At 39.6% G+C, this 10,640-nt stretch overlaps 1 protein-coding gene across 2 annotated transcripts in view; it reads right to left on the bottom strand.

Moving 5' to 3' along the window:
- ccn4a (cellular communication network factor 4a) overlaps positions 1-10,640 on the bottom strand; it is a 110,444-nt gene that overhangs the window by 99,581 nt on the left and 223 nt on the right. For both annotated transcript variants that reach the window (XM_062047185.1, XM_062047184.1), the window contains one exon: positions 10,451-10,515. The gene's annotated coding sequence lies outside the window, so the exon portion shown is untranslated. The remainder of the gene's footprint in view (positions 1-10,450; positions 10,516-10,640) is intronic.

Genomic DNA, 10,640 nt, shown 5'->3' on the forward strand with positions numbered 1-10,640 from the left:
TGAGTGCCGCTAAGAAAAGGCATTGAAGCTTAGGGAAGGCTATGCAGAATGAAACTAAAACTGAACTGGCTACAAAGTCAACAGAAACAGAATGCTGGACGACAGCAAAGACTTACTGTGGAGCAAAGACGGCGTCCACAACGTACATCCAAACATGACATGACAATCAACAATGTCCCCACGAAGAAGGATAAAAACACCTTAAATATTCTTGATTGCTAACACAAAGTAGATGCGGGAAATATCGCTCAAAGGAAGACATGAAACTGCTAAAGGAAAATACCAAAAAAAGAGAAAAAGCCACCAAAACAGGAGCGAAAGACAAGAATTAAAACACTACACACAGGAAAACAGCAAAAAACTCAAAATACGTCAGGGTGTGATGTGACAGGTGGTGACAGTACATCTACTTTGAGACAAGAGCTATAGTGATGCATGCTTGGTTATGCTTTAAAGTCATATCCAACAATTGCGACAACGACTTTTTACTGTCAACTGAGTTTCGTTTTTTAATGATTTCTGCGGGTGGTGAGCCTCCGGATTTTTTCAACGCAAAAAATGTGCCTTGGCTCAAAAAAGGTTGAAAAACACTGGCATAAATACTGTTTTACAGATCATCTTCAAGTCACTTTCTGACAGTCGCTTCAGGATGCGCCGTTTTGTGGGCGGTCCTATTTACGTGGCTCACCTACGACAGCGTCTTCACTCCCCGTCATCTTTGTTGTAGCGGTGTAGCTTGCAATGACGGGAGTGGAAGAAGTGTCAAAAGATGGAGCTAACTGTTTTAATGACATTCAGACTTTACTTCAATCAATAACTGAGCAGCATCTCCTTATCCGTGGCTCACTAGTGCAACAACAACCCCAGAAATGTGTCCCGTAAAAAAACGTCTCTAATAACTAAAGTATGTTTTAGCGCTTTCAATGGCGAGTTTACTGACAGATATAAGTAAGAACTTTACACTACTTGATATTAGAAATGGCAACAGTGGAGGATGAATGTCACATAACAAGAATATAGAGAAAAAGAAGAAGCTATCGACTGCGGTGTCGGCACGGACTACAAAGGCGGATGTGCGCAAATTTTCAGGACTTATGCAGATCCCAAATACAGATCAGCAGGTACCGGAAGGTAAGAAAAGTTCCTTTTGCATAATATTGCAAAACAAAACGCCAGATAATGTCTTACCTTATACACACACCATAATAATACTCCTATGTTGAAGCACAGTACAATCCGTCAAGCGGCGCGGCTTCATAGCTTACCAAAATCGTACTAAAACATTTTGATAGATTTTTGAGCGCCGTGTGTAACGGTCTGTATTTTCAATGGAACATATTAAATTCTGCCGTTGTTTACCTTAGTCATATTGCAGTCTACACGTATCTCTTATGTGTGACTGCCATCTACTGGCCACACTTATTTCACCATGTACCAAATAAAATAGCACAACCAAAGTTATTCCGTACATTAGGCGCACCGGGTTATAAGGCGCACTGTCGAGTTTTTAGAAAATAAAAGGATTTCAAATGCGCCTTATAGTCCGAAAAATACGGTAATCAATAAAAAAAGATCAGATCCAGACCGCGTGGAGTGTCCTGGAATTTAAAATACGCAGACATTGTTGCTGCAATAGAACGCACTGAGGATGTAACGATAAGCAGTACAGTGATAAACCGTGGTAAAAAAAAACATTACCATTTCAAATAAAATTGTTAGTGAAGCCGTGGTTGATAACAGATAAAGTCACGGACCGGTGACATTGACTGGAGAAGCAAGCTTGCGCTAGCTATGTTGAATGCTAACATGTAAACAATTGACATTAACATATTTAAAAACGACATTGCCAATCTAAAGTTACATAAACACATTACTAAAATATTAAATTGTGTACATTAGAATCAGAATCAGAATCAGCTTTATTGTCATTATGCAGAGTAACGAGATTGAGGCCATTCCATACAGTGCGATAAAACAAGTGTACACTCTATACAGAGGGTGAAATGAATATGTACATGAATATCTACATGAAACAGGGTGGTTGGTGGAATGGGTTATTGCACCGAAGAGAAGGCAGGCTGTGTTCTCTTAGACACAGAGATCGATCGATACTTGAAGTAATATGACAACAGGAAGTGAATTTGCGCGACATCACACAAACCGGACGTGACGCACCCAACATTGATTTTACCAGTGCGGTCCGTGCGGGAATAGATTTTCCTCCTTGCAGGCCCTGAGCTAAAATGAGTTTGACACCCCTGTTCTATGACATTCTGACAAGAACGTTGCATTGGTGTCCAAATATCAGGAGTTCATCTAAATTATGCAGGAGCGTAAAAACCTGTAATTAATCATTATTAATCAAAATTCAAGGGTGTGATTAATCTGATTAAAAATGTAACCATTTGACAGCATTGGTACTTATATTTGTATTTTTCTGCCCGGCTCTCAATGAAGGCGGACACTTCCCTTCCCTTTTCTTTATTTCTTCTGCTTTTGCTTCTTTGTTTTGTCTTGTCTTAACTCTTTTTGCACTGCTCTCCAAAATCTAAACGATGGAAAACTTGCCCCTCGACAAAATTTGCAAGATCTCCTTGACGAGAAATTCAGGTTCGAAACATTTTTTGCTGGACACCAATAGACTCTTGGGAGAATTGGGGGGGGGGGGGGGGGTGTTCTTGTACCTGGCAATTCTTGCAGTCGGCATTTATCTATTCGGAACCATGATAACAGGACATCTTGTGATTGAAGTAAGTGTTGCCCTGGTGTATAGAGAAATTCAAGAGATGCTAGCAGCCGTTCAAAGCACTCCAAAGCTGCCACAGATTAATTAAGAGTTGTAGGCACTCAGACTTTTGTGGTTTCTGGACTGAATCCCAAACTGGAAAACATCTTGGAGATGATGTCTGCTTTGCAAGGCAAACTTATGATCAATTTGAGGACCTCAAGTGGACAATTAGAGTGAAACGTTTACATTTTAATGCTTGCTCGAACACAAACATTATAATCTGGATTTTGTTTTCCCACTTGAACCGCTTGTCAAGGGCGTTGCTACAAGACTCCCCCGAAGGACAGCGCAGAGAAGAACCTCCAAATTCCTTCCCCGTCTTCCATGGACAAACACCTGTGGTTAGTTGACTTTTGTTGGACTAACTGGCTGTGTTATCGCAAAAATCAAAAGACCCAACCAGGCTAAATATTGAGAGCAATGTTGCTAGCTAACGTATGATTTCTGCTTCTGTTGTCTGTATGTGTATCAGTGCATTGACCCCAATTAACACATACAGTATTTTGATTAAAGGCCTACTGAAATGAATTTTTTTTTATTTAAACGGGGATAGCAGATCTATTCTATGTGTCATACTTGATCATTTCGCGATATTGCCATATTTTTGCTGAAAGGATTTAGTAGAGAACGACGACGATAACGATCGCAACTTTTGGTATCTGACAAAAAAAAGCCTTGCCCCTACCGGAAGTAGCGTGACGTAGTCAGTTGAACATTTCCGCAAAGTTCCCTATTGTTTACAGTGATGGCGGCCAGAAATGAGAGCGACTCGGACCGAGAAAGCGACGATTTCCCCATTAATTTGAGCGAGGATGAAAGATTTGTGGATGAGGAAAGTGCAAGTGAAGGACTAGTGGGGAGTGGAAGCGATTCAGATAGGGAAGATGCTGTGAGAGGCGGGGGTGACCTGATATTCAGCTGGGAATGACTACAACAGTAAATAAACACAAGACATATATATACTCTATAAGCCACAACACAACCAGGCTTATATTTAATATGCCACAAATTAATCCCGCATAAAAACACCTAGGTGTTTGTTATGCTAGCTCCTAGCTCCCGTCCATATAACCCGCCAATACAATTCAAACACCTGCACAACACACACAATCACTCAGCCCAAAGGACCGTTCACCTAACCCAAGGTTCATAAAGCTTATATATTTAACCAAAGTTACGTATGTGACACGCACGTACGGGCAAGCGATCAAATGTTTGGAAGCGCAGCTGCGCACTCACGGTACCGCGTCTGCGTCTGTGTATCCAAATCAAAGTAATCCTGGTAAGAGTCTGTGTTGTCCCAGTTCTCTACAGGCGTCTGTGTATCGAAGTCAAAGTCCTCCTGGTAAGAGTCTCTGTTGTCCGAGTTCTTCGATGTTGACTGCATCTTTCTGTAATGTAAACAAACACCGGCTGTGTTGTGTTGCTGACTTCCCTCGCAAAATACTCCGCTTCGCACCGACAACTTTCTTCTTTGCTTGCTCAGCTTCTTTCTCCATAATGCAATGAACAAATTGCAACAGATTCACCAACACAGATGTCCAGAATACTGTGGAATTATGAGATGAAAACAGAGCTAGTTTGTATTGGCTTCAATGGGGGAGCCATACCTCTGTTTCACTGGCTACGTCACGCGCATATGTCATCGTCCAAAGGAGTTTTCAACCGGAAATTTAGCGGGAAATTTAAAGTTGCACTTTATAAGTTAACCCGGCCGTATTGGCATGTGTTGCAATGTTAAGATTTCATCATTGATATATAAACTATCAGACTGCGTGGTCGGTAGTAGTGGGTTTCAGTAGGCCTTTAAAATACGGTGTGGTACCGAGGCTATTTTTCTAAAGCTGATGCAAGTCTCTCCCTTTGGTGCTACTCTTTCATCTTCCAGCCTTCCTCGGAGTCATGGAAAAAGTCAACACGATTGCTCTTGACAGCAAAACTTTCCGTCCCTGCGGTGGCGAGCAGACAGGCCGATACATGGAAAAGTAATTTTGCCCTCACTCTCTTTCTTTCCTTTAATTGTGGGGACTAAAGATGAAGTCATTATTACCAAAACTGCATGGTACCCTTCCAGCCATCCTCAGGCATGCTTCCTGCACTTTACAGTTATGATTAAAACGATGGAAGTGTCAAATCTGTAAGCTAAGCGCATTAAAATGGGTATTTTATGAGTAACTTGCAATTTTAACAACTACCATAAAGCCATACTTGGAATTGTTTGGTTTTTGCTGACACCTAGTGGACAACGTGGGATACTACAAAAATTGGAAAAACAATAGATTAGAAAATAGCAATTATTGTATCCTCAACCAAACTGAAGGAGGTATCATTTCAAATATAAAAAAAACTCAACAATCTTTTAATAATAAATAAATAATTGAAAAAAAAAGAATAACCATGTTTTTTTTAAAATCTATTTCTGATGTTAATTGTTGCTGTCTTATTTGTATCATTTTCGTCTGTTTTGGTGATGTTATTGAGGTTTTGTAAACTAATCCATCCTGTTTCGTGTGAATAAAAACTTTGCAGTCACGTGGTTTTATCACGTGACTTCGTGTTACGCCGCCATCTTGCCGGTCAACCCGTCAGCTCGTTCCTACGTGTTCGTACAGATTCAGTTCGATTTCTGCGCTACATTTTCACCGATTTCATCCGAATTATGGCCGATTTGCTATCCAATGAAGTTGTGTGAAGTGAAGTGAAGTGAATTACATTTATATAGCGCTTTTTCTCAAGTGACTCAAAGCGCTTTACATTGTGAAACCCAATATCTAAGTTACATTTAAACCAGTGTGGGTGGCACTGGGAGCAGGTGGGTAAAGTGTCTTGCCCAAGGACACGACGGCAGTGACTAGGATGGCGGAAGCGGGGATCGAACCTGCAACCCTCAAGTTGCTGGCACGGCCGCTCTACCAACCGAGCTATACCTCCCCTTGTGCATTTGGATGAAGAGTCCAAGAAACGTTACCGAGAGAAGTTGAACCTTGTTGGCACAACGGATCCGTACCTTTTACCGAGAAGCATGCTAAAATCACCTGAGCATTTTGCAACAGACGACCTGCCTGATCTCTCATATCCAGACATTTATAATTACCTCGTCGATTCACAATCTCCGTACACTGGAAATGACCTTAAGGCATACAAGAGTCTGGATGCCTACAAGTATTTTACAGCAGGCTTTGTGCATGATGGGCTGATATGGCAGATTCCAAACAAGAATCGATTTCTTCTCATGACCAAGGTAAGGAAAAAGCACACACAGAAGAGCCTACTGTCTGTTTACAAATCCGCGCGGCAGTAACAGTGTGATTGTGAAAAAACTACTGAAGTGATTCTAATGAAAATTCACATTGTTAAGCTTTTTTTTTTTACTACAAAAGGCGTCCTGTTCAAAAATGATTTTAATTAAACTGTTTCACAAACTTCATATTGAAATTTTCCAATTTTTCTCTATGCATTACATAATTTCAAAAAACTACTATAGACGTTGTTAAACAGTTTTTTAATTAAGCATTTTTGAACAGGAGGCTTTTTGTAATAAAAGATTAGCCTGAACATTTATCGTATTCAGTTTAACGATGTGACCAAACAATATTATAAAAAAATTCTATCAAAAATTGCTTTGTAAAAAACTGTTTCCAGGAGCTTTGTATTGAAATCTGAGAAATTAATTCCTACAATAAAACATTACATAATTTCCAACTATTCAGTATAGAGCTTATGAAACAGTTTCTACAAAAATAATTTTTAGAATTCATGCTTGATAATTCCTTTTGGTTTCTTGCTCAAAATGAACCAGGTTTAAATTTTCAGGCTAATTTAATGAATGATTCATGAGAAAATTTACCAAATGCCAGGTAAAATATGCATAAATGGACAGTAAGAGGTCTAGCCTTGTATATTATATCCAAATTAGGGACTGATAATAATATAAGGTATGTCATATTATCTGTTTCAGGTAAAACACTCTCAACGGATGAATGATCCTCCCCTCAGACCTTGGGTAGCAATAGCGAAAGATGGTCAGATCCTGTGCTGCCACTGTACCTGCATGGCTGGATTGGTTTCTATCTCCGTTGTATTATGCCAGAGCTATTAGCTAATGTGTACACGGTAGAACAATCTGTTGCTACCACTGCATCCGCTTCGGAAGAGTTTGTTTGCTACTGCCGTAACCCTCCCACTGAGGATATGTTGGTTTGTAAATCCGAGAACTGCAGCATCAAAGCATTCCACATGAAATGTCTTGGCGTAAAACGAGTCCCACAACGATGGTTTTGCCCTAACTGTAAGAAGTTGGAAGTAAAACAGAAAAAGTTGTTTCTGTAAGATTCTTTCCTGGTATTTATTACAGAAAAAATATGGATGCAACATCATTACTCAAATGGTACAATTGGGTCGGATAAATTTGTAAGTGCGCATGACACTTGTACAATTTTATCTAATGTTGTGAAACCACTGTCATCAGATGACAATAAAGAGATGGGTATGATATTTTCCATCATGGTATACTTTTGTCTTGCGAGTCCAATAACTCTCTCTACATGGATACGGACAGCAGCTAATCCTCTGGTGCCCTCAACATCTAGTGGATTAAGCTGCCTTCTTTTCCAATCTCAGCGTGCACCACATCTTCACCAGCGGGTAGTTGATCATTTTCACAAGGGACAGACTGGGAAATATTGACAAGTGCTGCTGCTGCTGCCAATGCCCTCTCGCGGTCTCTCTTACACTGCTTGACAATTTGTCTTCTCTCAAAGATCTTCATTGAACATTTGAGATTTCGTTTGTGAGGTGACTGGGTATGCTCAAATATACTTGGCACATAGTCTGGGGATAGTGGATCTTCGCTTTTTGCACCTGAAACAATTAAACAATCACATTATTCATAATGACTGCCATAAATAATTAAGCACGTTGTTGATGGGGATATACCCAGTTCAATTTGTTTTGTAATGGCATTTCATAACTTGACATATTAAAAAACTGAATAGAGTGAAATCATTCCGATACCTGTCTGTTTAAGTTGCTACAGTTTTTATTTTTTTCTTATTTTTTCATGATGCCTCATCTGATTGGCTTGAAAACTTTACCAATCAAAATTTTAACCTTGTGCCAATGGCTTGAAAACTTTACCAATGTAGATTTTACCGTGTGCCAAATGAAGTAACAAAAAGCCTCTTGTTCAAAAATGCTTCATTAGAAAAAAAAAAGTTTTACAATGACCATCATAATTTTTTTTGAAATGTATTATTTGTATTATTTCACATTTTGTGAAACAAATCAGGGGTGAATAGTTTGTTTACATACCTGATATGAAGTGTTCATTGCATATCCTTGTGTACATCGTAGGTTTCCATCGTTCACGACAAATCGCCGCGATCCGAAGCTAAGATTTGGTTTATCGCCTCGTCTATTGCTACATCCAACAGCACAGCAGGTTTCCGGCATTTCCAAGCTCAAATAGCGGCAGATCAAACAAGAAAGTGTGTGTGAGTCGTTGACCGGCAGTGAACTGGTGACCGGCAAGATGGCCGCCAAGCTAATGTCACGTGGCTGATGACGTCAGCTGCAAAGCCTCTATTGGCGATGTCATCGTAGACATCGCATGGAGCGCTACTGCCTACTGGCACTGACAAGACGCGGGGCCGCCATCTTGGAGTGGTGATCCGCTCCACTCAGTGCAATTCATTTGGCAGGAGCAATGAACTGTCAGTGCATTTAATTCAGTTTACCTCACTGAATACCACTGATTTTCATGCGCTTTTTTGTCATACGTGTAGCTATGATAAAGGACACACGTTTTGGCGTGTTTTATTATTCATAGTTTGCTTAACAGTAATAAAATATTCTTATATCCTATAAATGACCAGACCTCCCAGATCAAAACTGGGAATATAATGCCAGAGAAGGGGGGAAAAACGGTCAGCTATTTTTAAATTAAAGAAACAATATGATTAAGTTATATATACACATGTGTATATCCTACATAAACAATGTATGAATACATTAGATCAGTGTTTTTCAACCACTGTGCCGCGGCACACTAGTGTGTCGTGAGATATTGTCTGGTGTGCCGTGGGGAAATTATGCAACTTCACCTAATTGGTCCCAAAAATATTTTTTGCAAATCAAAAGTTATAATCTGCAAATAATGTGCCGTTGCTTAGTGTCTGTATTGTGTAAAACTCAGTATGGTAACCACGTAATACTCCATGTCAGTAGGTGGCAGCTGGTAGTTAATTGCTTTGCAAAAGTCGGAATGTGTCGGGTGAGACGAGGATGGTTTGTTGTGATCCCAATATGCAGACCACCACAGCGGGAGGCAGTATGCAGGTAAAAGGTATGTAATGCTTAAACCAAAAAATAACGAAAGGGAAAGGAAAAGGCAATGGCTATGCAAAACGAACGTAAAACTGCACTGGCTACAAAGTAAACAGAATGCTGGACGACAGCAAAAACTTACGGCGCCCAAAGTACATCTGTACATGACATGACAATCAACAATGTGTACACACAGAAGGATAGCAACAGCATTATTAGCCTTGCTTGCTAACACAAAGCAGGTGCGCAGAATAGCGTTCAAAGGAAGACATGAAACTGCTACAGGAAAACACCAACAAAACAGGAAGGGCCACCAAAATAACAGCGCAAGACAAGAACTGAAGCACTACACACAGGAAAACACCAACAAACTCAAAATAAGGCACGACGACCTGGTGGAGTTTCATTTTTTACAGTTTTCTGCTGGTTTTATTCTGAATTCGGATTTATTATTATTATTCTGAACTCCGGAATTTTTAATGAAAAAATGTGCCTTGCCTCAAAAGAGGTTGAAAAACACTGCATTAGATATCTATATATCTTAGGGACCTATAGACTGTATCTCTGTTGCTGCAGAGAGTTTATTCTGTCTTGACACTTTGTATTGATATTTTGTATTACATTCTTCCCTTAAATGATCATGTTTACAGTGATTGTTTTATATGTATTTTTTATGTATGTCGCTTTGGATAAAAGCGTCTGCCAAATACTTCAACATAAACATATATAAACACCTGAAAGCTAAAACCACCAATCTGTTTCACTGGATTCAGAATAAAACCAAATTCTGTTTGACCTAACAGTGTTAGTATTTGAATATTGTTACTTGAAGACTTATTCCTGATTACAATTATAATGTTAAGAAAGTATTGTCTTATACTTTGCCTAAAATGAGAATGCATCATAATCAGTGGCGGCTGGTGAATTTTGTTTTAGGAGGGGCTGAAAGTTTGTAAACCAAACCCCTGTATGGGGGGTCATCCTCCCCCAGAATATTTCTTTGTGATTTTCACATACAAATGAAGCATTCTGGTGCATTCTGACAAAATAATGAAGACAAAATAGAACATTTCATAGGTTTGCAGAGAGCTATATACAATATGCACACACTGAACCAATAGCACGTCAATGTTAAATCTTACTTGTGAAAAGTAATCCCCCAATTTCTATTTTCAACAGGCCGCTCATTTGAGCAGGAAAACGCTGAACACCATATTTGTTTTCTACCTGTCAACTGTCAGTTTAGGCTACTCGCCGGCTCCTCATCACCACCTCAAGATGGCGGCCGAATTTCTCGCGTCACAGCAGCCAATTATAAGATGTCTATGGGTGTCATACCTGAGTGTTGGCGCCAGGATGACGTCACAAGAAGGCGACGGTTGTGTTCATGACTCAGCAATTTCCTATCAACAAATATAGGAAGTTAATAGTATTTAGTATCTTTCCCGATACATTTGTAATGGTGCATTACAATTGTGTGTGGAAATGTAAATAATAGTTGCAAGTTAATGTCGATAAAAAAGTTTTA

The sequence above is a fragment of the Entelurus aequoreus genome, linkage group LG05, assembly GCF_033978785.1.
Source record: "Entelurus aequoreus isolate RoL-2023_Sb linkage group LG05, RoL_Eaeq_v1.1, whole genome shotgun sequence".
NCBI classification, from domain to species: Eukaryota; Metazoa; Chordata; class Actinopteri; order Syngnathiformes; family Syngnathidae; genus Entelurus; species Entelurus aequoreus.